This window comes from Adiantum capillus-veneris, chromosome 23, assembly GCF_014529385.1.
Source record: "Adiantum capillus-veneris isolate H3 chromosome 23, ASM1452938v2, whole genome shotgun sequence".
Taxonomy (NCBI): Eukaryota; Viridiplantae; Streptophyta; class Polypodiopsida; order Polypodiales; family Pteridaceae; genus Adiantum; species Adiantum capillus-veneris.
Window position 1 is genome coordinate 21513500 of NC_140953.1, and position 19506 is coordinate 21533005.

At 42.5% G+C, this 19506-nt stretch overlaps 1 pseudogene; it reads right to left on the reverse strand.

Annotated features, from left to right (window-relative positions):
- Window positions 1-15080: 15080 nt before the first annotated feature.
- On the reverse strand, window positions 15081-17254 carry LOC147427507 (uncharacterized; annotated as a pseudogene).
- Window positions 17255-19506: the final 2252 nt, after the last annotated feature.

Consider the following 19506-nt stretch of genomic DNA (forward strand, 5'->3'; position numbering starts at 1 on the left):
AGGAACTTACAACTTAATGATAATGGTTCTACATGAAGGAATGTCCATACCCTTGGATATTTTGAAGAAATGTGACACTAGGGGAATGCTAGATCTTAAGAAGTGGCGAAGATTACAAGAGAGCCTTTGTTTGCTACAGGATGAAGATGGTTTGCTTGGACTTTGCTTGAAAGTGGAACCCAAGCTACGGATTGCTTGCATTGAGGATTGGGAAAGCATTGTTAGGCATGCTCATTGCAATGAAGGTGGTGAACAACACCGAGGAGTCACTTCAACGCTCGAAGTTCTCAAGGTAAAATGGTCTATTGATATTCATCGCCATGGAATACCGATAGCTTACATCAAGGCATTTGTAAACTCGTGTGGATGTATTGTTAAAAAGAATCCTCACATGTCAAATATTCGATGCAATGATTTTGATCTCAATAAGCCAGCAATGTCCATCATCAACACAAATAGAGAGGATGTGGACAAGCATCTCACACATATAATGATAGAGCACAAGGTCAAGCTAGTGATTGCCCGATCGTCAAAGAAGCATACACCTTCCAAAGTCAAAGTGGACTACATATGCCATAGAGGAGGAACACCCAAGCGGAGTGGATTGATAAAGCGACTGCAAACATCAAAGAAGTGTGGCTGCACATTCAAGGTACAAGTAGAGTTCATTGACGAACACGACGATGTTCGCATTATTGTCAATCCAGTTCATCAAGGACATGTTCCTGGGTCCATAAGTGATCTTTATCATTTGCCGATTCACCCACATGTCATAAAATGTTGCTTGGATGACTTATTTGATGTTGGAAGCTCTCGCCATGTTGCACAATTGTCATTGTCCAAAGAAAAGATCCAAATGGAAAGGGCTTCCATGCTGGATCGCACAATCTACAGATTCTTTATGATCCCAGGGGAGATCCAAATGTTGTCATATCGAGCTCGCATTCAAGGTACTTCTAAACAACTACGTACGATTAGAATCTTTAGTGAGTGTAATAAAATGTGAAAGTTTATGGCATGTGTGTATGGTTTCTACAGATAGAGTAAGTAATGACGATTGGACAACAATGTATATGGAAGCTTTAGCCTTGCAAAAACTAAATAAGGTAAGATCCAAACCAATGAGAGTGTTTTTACCATAACTACTATGTCTTGATAAGTTGTTACATGTAGGTGTTGTACGTCCAACCATATAATCCCAATGCCATGGATCCAAAAGATAGACCATTCATCCTTATATTGCAAGATGAATGGATGCTCGAGATAGCTATGCGTTTTTCTCAAAATAACTCTTGGGGCAATTGACAGTACCTTCAAAACAAATGCATTTGGTCTACCATTGTTTGCAGCTGTGCTTCCCAATCAACTTGGTGTGGGTATTCCAATATGGTTCATGTTGTGCACCTCAGATGTTGGTGGTCGCCATGAGGTTATAGCTTTAGAGCTAACACTTCGTAAAGTGTTCTAAAAAATGGGACATATCCGTCCTAGTGCTCTTGTTATTGATAAATCACAACAAGAACTTGAAGCCTTACTCAATGTAGTGGAAGAAGATCCACATTGTTGGATGCATGAGGCAAATGGTGATCGATCCCAAATTTCTTGCCATGTGTTGCTGTGTTGGTTCCACACCAAGAAGGCTTGGGTTGAAAGTCTTCTTCCACAGGTATTTCTTTTTCTTATAGCATGTTTTCTGAATAGAGGGAATTTTTTGTGATAGTACATTCCTCTTGTGGAAGGTTCCAATGGAGATGCGCGGAGATGTATACATGGAGATGTCAAATCTCATGCATTGTGCAACAGAGGAAGACTTTGTGGGAAGATACCAACTATTGCTTCAAAGATATGCATCCTACCAGAATATAATTCGATACATCACAAATGGTTGGTGTGGGGATTCTTGCATGTGGAGAAAACGATGGCCAAATTTTGGAAGGCTTTTCAACCACGGCAACGTGGACACTACAAATTTAGTAGAGCGATTGTGGCAGTACATAAAGTATACCCTTTTGGAAGCACATATCAATCGATCAATTATAGAGTTATTACATGCCCTTGTGGGAGACTCTAAGACTGGCAATCGCATGGGGGGAACCTTGTTGAGATTCTTCAAACAAAAGCAAGAAATAGGTATGGTTTTGTCACTTTCTCTTGCTTGTTACTTAGAAACTATCCTAATATGCATAAAATATATATTGGTGATACCCGATTCAAAGCGATTTGGGTAGAGTGGATCATCTGAAAGGCACACACATCGTCTAAAAGAAGGGGAGAAGCTCTTGCAAAGATACAAAGAGGACCCAACAAGCTTGCAAGTTGTGGATGAGATGTTGTTGCAATTTCATATACGGAGCATGACTACTCCAAATATATGGTACTATGTGATCTTACAAAGCAACTACTGTGACTGTCCAGATTGGGGTTCAGAATGTAAACACTTATATGGCATTCGTCTTATAGTCATGCAATACCTTCCCCACTTGAATACCATTTTTCCCATAGTGGACAATGCACATGAGATGATGTGTGGTGACTCTAACGACATTGATGCTGGTGAAAAACTGCAAGAGGAAGAGGTGCTCACTACCTTCAAAGAAGTACAGGCAACCCTTTTGGCCATACAAGAAGGACTACCATCAAAGAGTGTCAAAGAGAAAGAGATAATCATGCACCAATTGACGATGGCAAGAGATGCCTTGAGATCATTGATGTCCCCATCTCTTATAGACATGCCAACTGGTGGTAGTGTGCGTCAAATTCAGGAGCATGTGACCCAAACTCGTTTAGGTCATGGTCATCGTGAAAGATCCAAAGAAGATAACCCTAAACCCAATCATGTGAGCATAGCCACTAACCAACACCCAAAGCCACCTCATCACACAGGTGTACTAAGGAGAAAGCATCAACGAGGTCGACATCGAGTGCGTTTTGAAGGAAGGGCGCCAGTTTGGTGCCCTCATTGTTGTACTAAGACATTAATTGTAGATCCTGCTAGTACATTTTCGTGTCATGCATTATTGCCTTTAGCAAAAAAACATTGCTCTGATGGTGCTGAGAATAGCATCGTGGGGCAAGGTGCTCAGGTTTGTGATGACTCTATTGTCAAATAGTGGCATGTGAGTATCCCGATTCTGAAAATGAAGAGCGAATCTACACATTGAGCCTTGATAATGGTTGTAACAAGATTAGGGTCCTTGCCTCCATTATGAGGATGAGTGCAAATACTACAAGGGTCGTGTTCTTGTGCATAATTTGTTTTTATGATTTGTGTTATGGCTCTTGCTCTTTTACTTTTTTATCTTGTTTTTGTGAGTATAAGGCTTTATATATACATTCCCTAAAATTGGAGATTAAGAGGTCAGGGAGAAAGTTTGAGAGGGAAGCAAGTGAATGATGGATGTCCACAAACACTCCCCCCTTCCTTGGGTAGATCATACCGTTTGAAATGATGTCGTCACCCTTTGAAACCAATTGTTCCAGTTGGTAATAGGTGAGGATTTTTGCCAGTAGTTTTCTATTACCCTAGGTGCCTTGTCAAGTTACAAGGGTGGTAAGGTACTCTCCCAGGATCCAACTTGAAGTGGTTCATCAGGTGATTCTTGAACACTGGGAGGTGTGGATTCTTTTGTAGCTTCATGGAGGTCCACTACTATAGATGGAGGCTGTGTAGAAGCTTTTACCTCTATGGATGTATTACATGAGGAGCTAGAAGCTTTATGGAACTCCCCCCTTCCTGAGCTAGGTGGAATAAATTGGTTTTGCCTTGGAGCCCAAACTAGCTCTGGACTAGGAGTGTAGCATTCTGTGATCTTTCACTTCCCACGGTCTACCATTGGCTTTAGCGTTACACTGTTTGACTCATATGGGTTTGTTGTCGATAGGGAAGGACACATTTTACGTTTAGGTACCCAAATTTTCTCATTTCCATCATAGTAGCCTTGGGCTTCTAATAGTTGTTTTGGAATCCATCGTGATTTGGTCTTGACTCTCCTAGGGTGCGCTCTTGGTTTTCTCGGGAAATTTTTTCTTGGAATGGATGGGAGGGTTGAGGTAGTTGGAAGTAAGGCCTTGGGGACCGATTGATATGTACTCTTAGGTCGTGCAGGTTGAGTACTTGCAATATTACTGCTTGCTGCAACTACAAGTGTTGAAGTGCTAGGTTCATGGGTAGCCGGCAAAGACGAGTTAACCACCTTGGCTTGTGAATGTTGGCTATCCTTCAACTTTGCTAGAGTTTGCAACGTAGGTGACTTTGCTTGAATGATAGGGGTAAGAGTCGGTGGTCGCGTCGTGACACTACCAGTATCCCAATCAATAGTGCATTTGGTTGCCAACCTCCACGTGCGTCCCAGGTTCACGTTGCCTTCCATAGCTCCCGCGGGCATGACTAGAAACCTCTGCACTATGCTTCCATTGTCATAGACAACAGGGGTCTGAAGGACTCCAAGAATAGCAGTTTTCTTTTTATTAATGCCCTTGACTTGCATCGTACTCGGGGATAGGGTCGGTTTCCCTAATTGACACCAAACTCCATAGGATAACAAATTGTGTTCAGCTCCCGTATCTAATAAGGCATTGTATAGTACTTTCCCATAGGGGCTATTTAGCTCAATTGGGTATCGTAGGGGTGGCTCAGATTCTAATGAGTCGTCATCTGTGTCCTCGAAAAATGCTTGCGTGATTCCCAGATTAGCCTCTCGTTGGCATCTAAGACGTTGTTGTCGTTCTCGAGCCTCAACTCTTGCTTGGATTTTTTAAAGCTTTGCTTGTTCCTTGGCAGCCTTCTTTTGATGGATGGCTTGCAACTCTTCCTGGCTTAGAGGATCATAATATCTTTTGAATTTACTCCCATTAAGGAATCCAATGTTTTCAACTCCATCTAGAGTCTCCACACGAATGGTACCTTGCGGGGTAATTTCATACACTCAATATGGTCCCTTACCAGTGTATTTCAATTTCTTCTTTTCATTACGAACCCCGTACATAAGAACTTTATCACCAACCTTGATATCTTTATCCTTTAAATGGCTATCAAACCACTTCTTTCTCCTATCCTTCTCCACTAGAGCATTTCGCACAGCTAATTGCCTCTCTTCATCTAGCCTTTCCAGGATATATAATCGCTCCACTAAGGGGTTACCATCCCAACCTTCTTGAGAAGCTACTCGAAGACTAGGAATGACAAACTCCCATGGCATAACTGTTTCTTGGCCATACACCATCTTAAACGGTGTGCAATTAATAGCAACTTTATACGCAGTACGATAAGCCCATAAAGCTGATGTAAGCTTTAGGTCCCAACCAGTGCGATGAGCCTCGATTGTCTTTGTCAAAATGGAGATGAGAGTTTTGTTGGTACTCTCAGCTTGGCCATTTGCTTGGGGATAATAGGGTGTAGACTTGTGGTGATATCATGAAGTTTGATGTGAGTTCTTTTATTACTTCATTTATAAAATGAGTTCCATTGTCACTCACAAGTTCAAAGGGGCATCCAAAACGTGTGATAATGTTCTCAAAGAGGAACTTAGTTGTTGTTTTTGCATCCGCCTTCCGTGTTGCTTTTGCTTCAGCCCATTTGGTTACATAGTCGGTAGCCACAATGATATATCGTGATTGCGTGTTACGTGCAGCCGGACTAATCGGTCCTACAAAGTCTAAGCCCCACTTTTCAAATGGTTGGGTTACCTTGATGGGATGTAGAGGCATCCTATCACTTCTTTGTGGCTTCTTGAAGCGTTGGCATTCATCACATCCCTTTGCAAAAAGTGATGCATCCTTAAACAGAGTGGGCCACCAATAGCCTGACTGTAAGATCTTTCGGGCAGTCAAGTTTCCTGAAAAGTGACCACCAGCTACGCCCATGTGTGCCTCTTGTAGAATATATAAATACTCATCCTCGCGGGCACAGCGTCTAAGAACATCATCTTTTCCTCTCTTATAGAGAGTTCCAGCCAGTAAGCAATAGGGTTCGCATTCCTTGATTAATTTTCGAGCTATATCTTTTCGCAGTTCTTTGGGTGGAAAACCATTAACTAAGAAGTTAACAATCTTTTCACTCCATTCAGGCATTGTCTCAACAATGAACAAAGGAGTATCAGGCAATTCATCATCAACCCCAGTAGGAGCTTCGCCATTAGGGATACGAGATAAATGATCCGCCATGACATGTTTCCTCCCAGGCCTCACAACAACGGTGAAGTCGAACTCAAGAAGAATTAACAACCATCGTGTAATTCGACCTGTGGAACACGGCTTGTTTACCAAATATAGCAATGCTTGATGATCAACATAAAACACAAACTTGGTAGCAAGAAGGTAATAGCGAAATTTCTTTACTGCGTAAATCATAGCTAGACCTTCGCGCTCTGTAGTAGTGTAGTTCATCTCGGCATCATTTAATTGGCGACTTGCAAAGCTAATAGGGTAGTCCAATTTATGTTCTCCTGGTTGAGTTAGAACACACCCAATAGCAAAATTTGATGCATCAATATGCACATGAAAAGGTACATTCCAATCAGGTGTTCGCAGGATTGGAGCACTTGTTAGGGCCTTCTTTAATAACTCATAAGATTGATGACATTCTTCCGTCCAGTGAAACTCGATAAGAAGCTTGTACAATGGACGCGCTATCTCGGCAAAGTTTAAAATAAACCTTCGATAATAACCAACATGGCCCATAAATCTTTGAACTCCTTTATAGTTCATAGGTGGTGGCAAATCGGCAATGGCTTTAATCTTACTCTCATCTGTGGATATCCCGTTCTTGGACACTATATGCCCTAGAATGACTCCATGCTTAACCCAAAATTGGCATTTGAAAGGGTTCAATGAGATGCGATAAAATCTGCACCTTTCAAATATTTTTTGTAGATATTAGAATAAACACAAAGGTCGTCTAGGAAAGCTTCACAAAACTCCCTTAGAAATTCTTTAAACGTAGTGTTTATTAATCGTTGTAATATAGCAGGGGCATTCGTTAAGCCAAAAGCCATAACACGAAATGCAAACACTCCAAACTCTGTGATAAAAGCAGTTTTAGCTTGGTCCTCTGATGCAATTGTGATTTGATTGTAACCAGAGTACCCATCTAAAAAGCTATAAGCTTCCTTGCCCGCAACTCTTTCAAGCACATGTTCTGAATATGGCAAGGGATAATGATCTCTCCTAGTGGCTGCATTAACTTTCTTGAAGTCCACGCACACTCTTAGTTTGCCATTCTTTTTTGGCACAATGACTATTAGAGAAACCCATTCTGAGTGCTCAATAGGGTATATGAATCCACATTGGATAAGTTTTTCAATCTCCTCTTGTACAATTTTGGCATACTTAGGATTCATTGGATAGGGTCGTTGCTGGACGGGTTTAGCAGTGTTGATCATGGGAATTGTATGTTGCACCACAGAACGTGGAATGCCCTTCATGTCATGATATGTCTAAGCAAAGATATCCTTGTATTCCTTGAGGAGCTCCTTAAGTACAGTCTCATCAGTTTCGGTAAGGTCTTGAGCAATAAAGACTGGTTTAGACTCCTCACCTGGTTCTGCTAATTCTATCTCTTTAACTACCGCTTGACCATCATAGACTCCACTGCTTCCATTGGTAGGTATTCGTTGGGCTTTGGCATACACAACCTTTCGCTCCCCCGTGGTATAAGATTTAAAATGTTTAGGAGCCGTATGTAAGTCAGCAGGCTCTTGTCCTGACGGAGACCTTTCTTTTAGTTCTGCCTCCTTTTGTTGTTGTGCTAACTCTCGGTTTTGACGTCTTCTTATAGTTCGACTCAATTTTGGCTTTGTAACCTCCAATTGAGCGAGGTCAATGGGTCGCGGGTTGCACCACATGACACTTTGGAGATGTTCACCCCAATTGTCTACTAGCTTTCGATGAGCATCACATGCCCCTAGATAGCTAAGCCATTCTGCAGTAGATCTTTCCTTGTTTATCCTAGCTCTCACATTTGCTCGATATCGTCGTCTCTTATATGACCTTTGTTTCTTGTTAAGGTTTTGATTTTGGTAAATGTTTGAACTCGGCTCGCTTGATAGGTCTTCGCTTGTATCTTCTTCACTCTCATATAAATTACCATAGATGGTCGTACTAGACCTTGAGTGTTCAGTTTCTATACTTGGCTCACTCGATGTTTCCTCAGGTTCTGAATCCATTTCTCCCTGAGATTCCGTTTCTGATGTGTATTGGCCTGAAGCCTTTGAGGAATCATCGGTTTCACTCTCAGGTATATGTGCCTCTTTCTTATCATCGGATGTTACATGCGCTATACCTAACATGTTTACTGGTGCAATGTGTGGTATCTCTTCCCCATCTGGTGTTACCCAGGTTGTTCCTCTAGCTCCCTATGTATCTATAGTTGCCGCTAGGTGTACCCAATCGACATTGTCTGACTCAGCCATTCCGGGTAGGATATCCATATAAGGAGAGTTCTCCCCAATATCCGTGTCTTCGTTACACGTGTAACAATACTGTAATGGAGCTGAGTGAATTGTTGTGTCTGATCGATTATCAATGATGAATTTATTTCCTAGAGGATGCGTTCAACCACTTAAAAGATCAACTCGAATGACAGAGTCTTGGAACTGTAAGTAGACGTGGTTTTTGGACCAGACATGCACCATTTTTGCTTCCCTCATGAATGGACGCCCTAAGATCATCTCAAATGACATAGGATGCTTAGAAAAATCCATAACAATGAAAGTTTGCCTTACCTTGTGTCCCAAGACCTTGATTCTGAGATCCTTTAGCATTCCAATAGGCGTAACAATAGATCCATTAGCCATTTTTACCACTACGCTTGTGGCTTCAAGGTGAGGTCGCCCCATAGACTCCCAACAACTCTTTGTCACCATGCTGACTCCCGCACCACTGTCAAGGACCCCCTTTACAATTAATCCTTTAGTAGTGATTGGTAGAGTAGCATTAGATTCATCACCTTCAAAGTATTGCCCCAACTTGTTAACGCGTACTTCAATTACAGATTCATGTCCCGCTAGGTCAGATGGTGGTGCTAAATGTTCCTCATCATTCATTACCGAGTCAGGTTTGTTCATATGTGCAAACTATGGTAATCCGGCCTGTAATTCTCCATTGAGGAAGGCTCGAAGAGCTGAGACTAGCTCGGGGTCTTTATATAGTTTGGACATGATGGTGGTTCTAACTTCTGAAGACATGAAATCCATCAATTTGGCAACATTTAATGGCATCTTGTGGGATGTAGGACCCTGACAAGAGAATGGTGAAGATGGAATCTCCACTTCCTCAAGGGGGTCGGGCATTCCCTCACCAAACATTCTCTCTAGTAGGAAAGGTGTGTGTCCACTTTCAGATGTCCTACCCTCACTCTCTTCCCGAATGATACTGGGTATAGCTAACGGCCTGTAGTTCTTGTGAGGTTGAACTTGTGTGGGAAACACTGTGTTCGACATCTGGATATGTTTGGGTTCAGGTTCTAATGTTCGTTGAGTTTCTTCCACCAAACCCCTCAGTTGTTGGATTCGTTCAATTTCCACTGTTGGGTTTGGATAGGTTCCAATCTTTCTCTTGCAATCCTCATTTTTTGTCTCTCGTGGCTTATCTTGGGGGTTCGCAACTGGGTGGTTTAACCTTAAATACTCTTTTGGTGTTCGTCGTAATTCCCTCTCGTGATCCTCCTCACTGGCTTTTTCCTTTGTAGTAACAGTTTTGGTCTCCGTGGTCTCTATCGAATCTGAGTCATCCTCAGGGTCATTCATATACACGAGATCCTCGCTTGTCCCTATGTTAGTCTTTGAACTAGGTTTTGAGCTAGAAGCATTAAGGGATTTCTTTCTTCGTGTTTTCTTCTTTCTCGCTCGGCCAATGGATGCAGCATCTCTCTCTTCGAGGATGTAATTTTGCTTTTGGAGCATCGACCGTGTGAGTGCATTCAATGGTGCTATGTTTATAGTTGGTGGTGTCCCATCAACAATCTCTATTATGTTCAATGGTGTGATTTTCGGTGCGTTTGGATTGTTAGGACACTGTGCGATCAAATGATCTATGCCACAACGATTACAAGTGAGTATTGGCATTGCCAATGCACTCCCTTGACTTGTTTGCATTAGTTCGGCATTGTTTTGCATTCTAATGGGGCACTCAGCTACTCGATGTGGTCCACCACATTCGTAGCACTGAAGAGGTGGTCTCTTGGTAAAACTATTAATGTTTTGGCCTTTTGCTGCTAGCGCAGTAGCTTGATATACCGGTTTGATTTGTCCCCAATGGTCTTCCATATAGTACATGGGACACTCCTCAAGCAAGTCGACTCCATAGGTGATACTAGAGTCTATGTCCTCTTCGCAATCTACATAAGTACTAGATGACTCGCAACCTATTTGGTTCATAGGTGTAACTCTTGGATGAGGGGGTTGCGGTCCTAGCACTGGAGGTGGCAACGGTGTGGTTTGGACCACATTTTGGGTTCTAGGGACCATGTGCTGTAATGGCAACTGTTGCTCCATGGGTGGGGTAGGCATCAATGCAGGAACTCGAGGTGAGTCTGCCCAGGCTATAGGCGGTCTATTTTCCATGATGTGTTTAAGCATTAGGCAATCCTTCGCTTGATGGCCATACCTACCACACGCGTTACAAGTCTCGTTAAACTTTACTCTGAAAGTAGGGCATTCACTCGTAGTATGTGGGCCCAAGCAAATTGAGCACCATTGTTGCTCCCTTCTTGGATACATATGAGTGTTTTGTGGAGCACGATTACCCCTAAGGCTTTCTTGGATGGCCTTTGTGAGATCTGCCAAAGTCATCTCAGATATCTTTTTCTCTTTCACGATTGGCTTTATCTTCATTGGCTCATGCCCTGATGCTTGCGAGCTACTAGACTTCGGCTCGGCAGACACTCTTTCTCCTGCAATCATTAAATTATCCTCCAATTGGATTGCATTCATGGGGACTGCTTCCCAAGTAGTGATACCTCTAATGACTAGGCCATTATAAATACTTTCATGTCGTAGTCCCCTAATGAATCTATCGAGCAATTGGTTGTTGTTGAATCGCTCGTTTGGATTGCATCGAGAATTCAAATTCTTTAGGCGACTAATGAAGTTTCTCACGGATTCACCTTCTTCTCGTTGGGCTTTCTGGAGCTAAGAGGCTACACCCCAAAGTACTCCCTCTCGTATGTATTCTTTTAAGAACAGTCTCCTAAGAGTAGAGTAGATCGTTTTCTCTTCTACTCTTAAGGTTCTATACCAATCTCCAGCCTTTCCGCTTAGGGTCAAACTCAAAGCCTTACACTTATGTAGCTCATTGTGCTCTTCCAAGGAATCGCACACATGTTCAAAGACTTCCATATGCTTTCTAGCATCTCCGTCTCCACTGAATTTCTGTGTGAGCTTAGCTACGTGAACTGCCTTGCTCCTAGGCTCTCTATCAGGTGCACTACGCATGTTTTTCGCAATAGAGCGACCGATAGTTTGAGAAAATGCTGCAAAATCTCCTATTTGAGCAGGTATAATGGGTGTATGTGCTCCTGGAACCACATGTGAGATGGGAGTTGGCCTTGGCCTTGGCATACACACGGCTCTTGGGTCCCAAATTTTGTATGGTGGTGTACCAGACGGTGGTCCAAAGTTTACAGGTGTGGCCCTAGGCATAGGGGGTGCCTGATATGGCATGTTATTATTAAATGGCATGGATCCACTTGTATAAGAGCTTGGATAATTCCATTGTGGATTGTAAGCTCTTGGAATAATCGGAGGTGTAGGAGCTACATGAGGCTGAGGTACGACAGGTGCACATGATTGATACATACATGTAGGTATAGTTGGGGGCACTGTGCTACTAGGCATCGGCGCAGTGTTAACAAATGAACTCCATGGTGTACTTCTTGTCATGCTCACCACTGGGATATGCATGGTAGCCGTAGTGTCATTAAGAGAAAGATGAGCTAGATCTGGGAAGGTAAAGCTGCCACTTGTGGGCTCAGATTGTACAGAGGCTCTTGGCGAAACAACATATGGAGGATCAATGGGGCTCACTGAGGGAGTCTCCATTTGTGACAGGGTTGGTTGGTTGGCCTTTCCCGTATCCAAGAATCTCATTAGGCCTGTTGAAGGCATGTTGATCCTTGTGTTCTGTCTTTCTAACTCGACAATCCTATGGAGGACATCACAGACTTTCCGTTGTTGCTCATCTATGCTAGTAGCACCCGATGTGGATTGTAGAACATCTAACCAACCCACATGATAGGTGTGTCCTGTGTACCGATCAGTTAAAGCTTCTGCTTGTAGGTCATACTCCCAATTTTCGTTTAGGAATATCCCATCTAGGCCTGGCGTGCTAGAGGTTTCCCTCAAGGTGGAAGCATTATTGCTCCCCATCGCTTGCCTCTCCGTGACTGCTACCTTGGGAGCACTCGGTTGCTCGGCTGGCATGATTGTTGTCATAGGAGCCTTTGCTTTCAGGGTTCGACTTTTTTCTAGCCTTCGTAGGTTCTCAATTTCCCTCTTGTACTTCGGCAAGACTCCTACCATCGGGTAGTAAAACCTCAGAGGGAGATAGTCCTAAAGGATCAGGAGGTGCAGTGGATGAAACATTCACATGCACACTCTCAAGAAGCATAGGGTCTATTTTAGGCATGAATGACGAATTTACTTCCCCACTCCCTTCATTTATTTCATTAACCGCATGTTCGGAGCGAGTAGCTCTACTAAGGGTCTCTTTAAGTGGCTAAACACGATGGACCCGGGTTGTGGGCCCATGGCATGCATGTCTTGACTTGAACTATCAGGGTTTGGTGTAGGATACCCCTCCATGACTTCGTAGTCAGAGGAAGAATCACTAGACACGATATGAGGATCTTGGGTTGCGCTACCTTGAGTCCCGGCCGAAGGTCCAGAACCTAGGGTGGAGGAATAATGGGTGTCCGCGTAAATGGAGGCACTACCAATATGCTCGTGCTCTAACACTCGTCCAGAGCGTAGGTTCATATGACTTGGATCCCTTAGAAGTGTCAGTGAGTGCCCGTGAAGGCTGCTCACCTAGTATTTTTGGGTGTTTTGCAACCCAAGTCTTTTCTTAAATTTTTTTTTGATTTTTTGGTCCTTTTTTTTTCTGACCCAGCTATAGAATAGAACGTATGATAGCTCAAAACGAGCGTCTCGGTCAGAGGGACGTGTCGTGCTTTACAGCCCTCTGTTTGGTCACTTTATGCCCTCGGAATCCCTAAAACCGTCAATTTCTAGTAGGGAACTAGGCCCAAATTAGAAAGTCTAAGGGTGCAAGTGGGAAGAGAAGGGAGGAGAGTGGAGGACTTGCCCCACATGCTCTCATTCCCTCTTGAGGGGGTAGGGTATATATATAAGAGCAAGTCTAGTATTTATCATAAGACTGAGGCTTGGGCTTGGGCTTGGGTAAATGATCCCGATCCCGATCAAAATTTTAGTGTAGCCGCCCAGTCACTCACGCTTAAATATTTTCAGTTTTTTTTAAAACTTTTTTTTTACTTTTTTTTTTTTTTGGGCGACGACCGCACGCGGTTTTGGTGACCCTTTCTTGGCCACACACACTGTCACCTACCTAATCTCCTAGTCAACAGCTCACAGCTCACAGACAACTCACTACCTTATCTACTTCCTAACAGTGCTGCTAACCACTAACTAATCTATTAACTGCTTACTGACAGTGAGCTAACTGTCCACCTACTTCCTCTCTCACTACCTTACTGTGCAAAGACTGTGTGCAGGCAAACCTTGACAGAAAACTGTGTACAGACTGTGTGCAAGCAGAAATTGCTAATTGCCTTCCTACTTATTCATTCACTGCAAACAAGCTAACGACTACTAATTGTGCAAAGACTGTGTGCAAACAAAAAACACAACATTATGCAAAAATCACAGAACTTGCAGACAATACAGAAACTAACAACTTGCAGAAAAACAACTCATTCCTCTTCCTCTTCCTCTTCTTTCCTACTACAAACAACTCATAGGAGAAGCACAAAGTGCCTCTTGGGCTTAGTGCAGGGCGACTCCCCAGCAGCGGCGCCAAAAATGTGCGCTCCTTGCCGCACTGTCGAAGCAAGGGACTTGCCGATACACCGTGTGCGAACCACAAATGGCTCCAAGCACACAACAAGACTAATCTAGCAAACTCAAGAGAGCAAAGGGTGTGTCACTCACCGCTCTACGCTCGCCTTCGTGGTGGATTCCTCACCGCGATGAAGAAGAAGCTGCAGTCGTGCCGCGCTCAACCGCTTCGCCGCCGTCGTGCCTTCGTAATGCTCGATCGCACACACACTCTCCCTCTCTCACTCTCTCTCACATACACACACACACAAGGAGGTGAAGAAGAAGAAGATGGAGATGGAGATGGAGCAAGAGCACTCTTCTATTGCACAAATGAGAGAATAAGTGAATTTTAGGTTTAGTTGGCTTTTATATGAGCTCACCCCATTCACACTTGGGCGCCCATGTTTAGCCAACTAATCCCTTGAATGTCCCGGTTAGAGTGCGCCTCTCATCGGCGATCACTCTTACCCTTTTCCTATTGGTCCGACAAGCCCGGTACCTGACTCTACCAAATACATAATACACGTCCGTCGTAGGTGATGGGGTGTCCGTGAGCCGTGAGGGTTAACAAAGATACTTTGTGTACATTTGTAAGTAAATTAGAAGACCAAAGAAAAAAAGAAATAATTGTGACATATCCTATCCATTTCTCTACCTTGTAAGTACATCTCAACTTTGTGCAAATTGGCTCTTATTCCAAAGAACATAATCATGTGCCAATGCAAAAAATGTGTCATAAAAACTCTATTGCCCTAAGTTTAAAATTCTCAAGACCATAATCAACCACCATTTAAAATAAAATTGATACAACAATGCAAAAAATGTGGCATAAAAACTCTATTGCAATACCTTATCAATACAAAGAACTATTACAAAAGTAGGCTCCATTTGAAAATAGCAAGGCATTGGCCAAAACAAATTCTTTTTTTGTTCTCAAAAAGTTTCCATTACAAAAAATCATGATCGCCATAAGAGAGTAAAATGGAACGCCATAAAAGGTGACATGCCATGGCCCATAATATAAAGTCCCTAATGATAAATCAAGAGCTTTTGGGTCCAACTATGCAAGCTTTTCTTTGTCTCCTCCACATCCTCATGCTTGAACATTTTTTTTGATAGCTACAAAAAAAACAACTAATTTTAGCATACACAAGTTCTTCATCTTAAACACACAATAACTATATAATTTTTAGATTGAAACAAAGCCCAAGAACATACCCATTGCCTTGATCTTTTGTGTTGTATACCTCCCATTATGAGAAATCTCATAATTGTCATGACATAATAGCCACAATCAAACCCATTTGGCTGCATAGGTGTCTATTACAAAAAGCATCAATTAAGAAAGATCTCATCCAAGGAACAATGCACAATTATAGTAAACCTACAAAAGTACTTATCAAACCTCTATTGAGTCAATATGACAATATTGTCGAGGTTTCAAAAGCTCCTGCAGTTGTTGGAGAAATGTGCGAGTGCCCTAAGAAAACCAGGCTTGTTTCACGTAAGTACTTTTTAATAATTATGGATATATGCATACAACAAATAAATTTTGACAAGTACCTCTGTATGTGTGGCAAGTAGTCAATTATTGAGCACATGGATAAGGAGTCTAAAAACAAGAGTGAACTTTGCCCAAATGGCAACCCAGACAAGCGGCGAAGATGGCCATTATAAAATACCATGAGAGTCCAATGTGATCTAAAGTGACACAAATTCTATTATTAATTAAACTTTAAGACGAACTCTAGTGATCTTAGGGGAGACAAATTTCATCATACCTATTGATAATTGGAAAGAATGTAAATGTTTGGGCTGCTAAGTCCACCTTTCCAAAGAAATTCTCCACAACAAGTTGACTTGTATTTGTGAGCATATATGAAAACCACAAACTATCCACGACCCAAACATGCTCAATAATGTCACTAGAAAAAATGTGCTCCATCCATCTACAATCCATGTGCGGTTTATTACTTATTAGCACTCAATCAATCAAAGAAACAATAACTAATGAAGAAAATAATAGACTTACAAGGCAAACATATTCATTGACTGAGTATTGGCTTCATTGGATACGATGTCATTAATAAGGTTTATATCGCAATCCACTGCTATGCCATAACGTGAGGATCTCAAATGGAAGACCATGTCACTATAAAGACCACAATCCCATAGCAAAATACATCAATCCAATCACTAATTGTGCATGCAACAGTAAACAAAGCTAAAGGTCAAGGAGAGAGGAGTCACCTTTCCAACTTGGAAGCCTTAGATGATGTAGGTGGAATTTTCCAATCAAAAACACCTTGAGAAATGGTGCCATAGATATCTCTAGTCCCACTACTCCCCATAGGGGAGTTTATCTCTATAGGTGTGGTTGGAGTTTTTGGTTTAGCATACAAATTTGGCTACGAGGAAGAATATGGAGAACATAACAAAATTAGAACCATAAGTGAAAGCACTAATGAAAATCAAATTTTCATCTTACTTCGATATAAAGCCCTACCTGTCGTGTACCAGCAATCAAAGAAAGTGAGTTTGAAATTGATCTTCTACAAGACTTTCGCGGAGCCATGGGCGATTGTGTATTCTCAACTCCAAGTAACATCTATATCAATAAAATTAACACTAAACGTTTTAATACATGGTATTGGACAACAATACAATGTGGATATTTGGAGTTGGATGAGGTGAGTGGCTTACAGAAGTGGGCTCCCCATGGTTTTGCTCGAGGACATTATCCTCTTGTGCCTTCTCATCACTCTCATTAGCTTGCTCCTCCATCTCCTTCTTACGTTTTTTTTTCCTTCTCTATTGTTGATGTATAGTCAAAAGATTTAATATTTATGTTTCACTCAATGATTGGCTTACAATATGTATTAAAAAAACGAATGAATTTAGTAGCTACATACCACGTAATCGTAGCCGATTTTGATATGTCGTTCAATCATCTGCACACGATGTGGCATCCCATTCTCCCATTGGTCCATCTTTTCTTTCACATATGAATCTAACCATTCATCGTATGTTTCATCTGTTTTCTTTTTACGTGGTCGATGTTGTCGACGTTCCCATATGATCGATGCCCTCTTCTTTATATCTAGTAGATGCTTGTTTCTAGCATTCTTAATCTTGAACTCTAAGTTAGTGAAGCGCTTCTTGGTTTGCCGAATTGCTCTAAAAGATGTGGGCTTTTGAATCATCTCTCCCTCCTTAGGTCGACCCACATGGTAGCTTTGGAATGATGATGAAAATTTGATGGCAAGTCTCTAAATGGCGCATCATATCGATCCTTTTTTGAAAAGCTCTATTTTTATTGGGACAATCATCCGATGCGCGACAATATCGCACTGTCGTGTTGTCACTTTCTCTAGTCTTTTCAATGTAAAAAGCCCCATTCTAAAGACAAAAAATTCTAAATGTAATTGCTTATATACTTGATTTTACATTGTGTTAATGCATCTTACACTCCACAATATTACGTCACTTTAATCACAAACAAAATAAAACGTATTTAGAAATCTTCAATGATGCGAAAAAGCTCACGATAAAGTACCAACCTCCATTTAGAGTAACACTTTGCCCAACCGGCCTCTTGTGTAGATTTTGGTGCTTTGCCGAAATTCCGCCTCCAAAATTGATTCTTTTTTGCCCAAACTCCGCCTCCAAAATGGCTCTCTTTCACCCAATTTGACGATTGCGTTGATTGCTCACTCGGAGAACCGGATGCCGGAATTCACACTATAATTTAGTATTGTTAAAGCTATAATGGTTGCACATAATTAGAGCTAAGGAAAGAGGTAGTTGAAGCTTAATATTCGAGCTTTTTTCCATAGAGTCAAGCATCGAGCAGCATGGGATCAAGCAATTGGTCGAGGTACTTGTAGCCATAAGAAGAGGTACTTCATGCATAAGAATCGGGCACAAGAGCCTTTGCCATAGAATGGAGGCTTGGGCTAAGCTATAATAGCGCTGAGGCTGAGAGCAGGAAGCAAGCTTACTATTTGCCGAAAAAAGCTCAGAAGAAGGAAGGCAAGGCTGCCATGGTCGAAGAGGGCTGAAAGCAAGAAGGCCATGTTGCCATGGCCGAAATCCTCTCAGAAGATGGTTTGAGGGAATAAAGCCTCTGCAATATTGTAAACTCGGGCGAAGTAGTAACTGCAGCTCAATTCGACGACCCCACTCTGGAGAGGATTTGGCGTTGGAAAAAGACTGTAAACGGCGTTGCATTCACTGCGCTGCACACTCTTTTTCATGCGCTTTTGCAGACAAGGTGGCCATGCATCGAACGGCTCAGATTGCTCGATCATCCCAAAGCGTCAATCCCATCTGCAGGCGCCCGCGTTAGATATAGCTGAGCCCCCCCCCCCCCCCCCCCCGCATTGCAAAATTCGGAAGCGCAAGTTGGGAACCAGGGTCCACGTTGTGATCAACCAAGTAATTTCTGATTCGCTGCAATGCTGATGCTTTTTTTTTCTTCTTTTTTCTACTTTTGTCTCTTGTGAACTGAAGGAGCGGAGGCACAAAAAAGCAGCGAGGGTTGTCACCGCCCTAGTATGAACCCAGCCTTAGTTAGAGGGCTTCTCCATGCACCCCATTAGGGTAAAGGTTCCAATTGCAAGGCACTTATGGAAAAAAGTTAAACACTAGCCCAACAAACAAGCAACAACATCTAGTTTGTTGGCTAGTTAATGCTCATGTGCCTCCATTTGCGAGTGGGTGGCCGACTTTCCATTTGCGGGTGGGTGGGTTCAACCCTAGTGAGCGCATGTCCGGTAATTGGTTCTGCTACGCCCTTATCTCATTTTAGCCTCGTAGATCACACTATCACGTCCCATATCTTGTATGCAACATCACGAAGGTCGACGCTTATTTCATCCTACCATCTTCATGTTGTGCATCTTTTACACCTTTCACATGATTGATTGAGCCATTGCAGTGCTGGAACGAGTCCCCTCGCGGTAGTCACCCTTATATTGGTGCTTCTACCCTAAGGTGCTTTCACATGATTGATTGAGCCATTACAGTGCTGGAACGAGTCCCCTCGCTGTAGCTGCCCTTATATTAGTGCTTCTACCCTAAGGCACTTGTGGAGGACCCGCAATAAATTCTGGAGGTGCCTTACAGTGTTCTCAAAGCTGAAAGCTACCCTCTACTATTCTCAAACATGAAAGCTATCCCATGCAAAAAAAAAACCACACGTAACCATTGCTATGTAATCGAGGAGTGCTTCAACCACCCCCCACATCAAAGTTGCGCTTTTCAAATGGTTGTATCTGGTTATCCGATATATTCATATATAGGAAGAGAGAGAAAGAGAGAGAGAATGAGAAAGAGAGCCAAGCAAGGTGGCATCCTAAACCTACAAGGCCTGTGTTTTAACTAGTGGATGGAACACCTTAGAGTTTATGGGCATCGCAAGGTGGGAAGGGTATGTGGGGGAGCCCTCCTATCA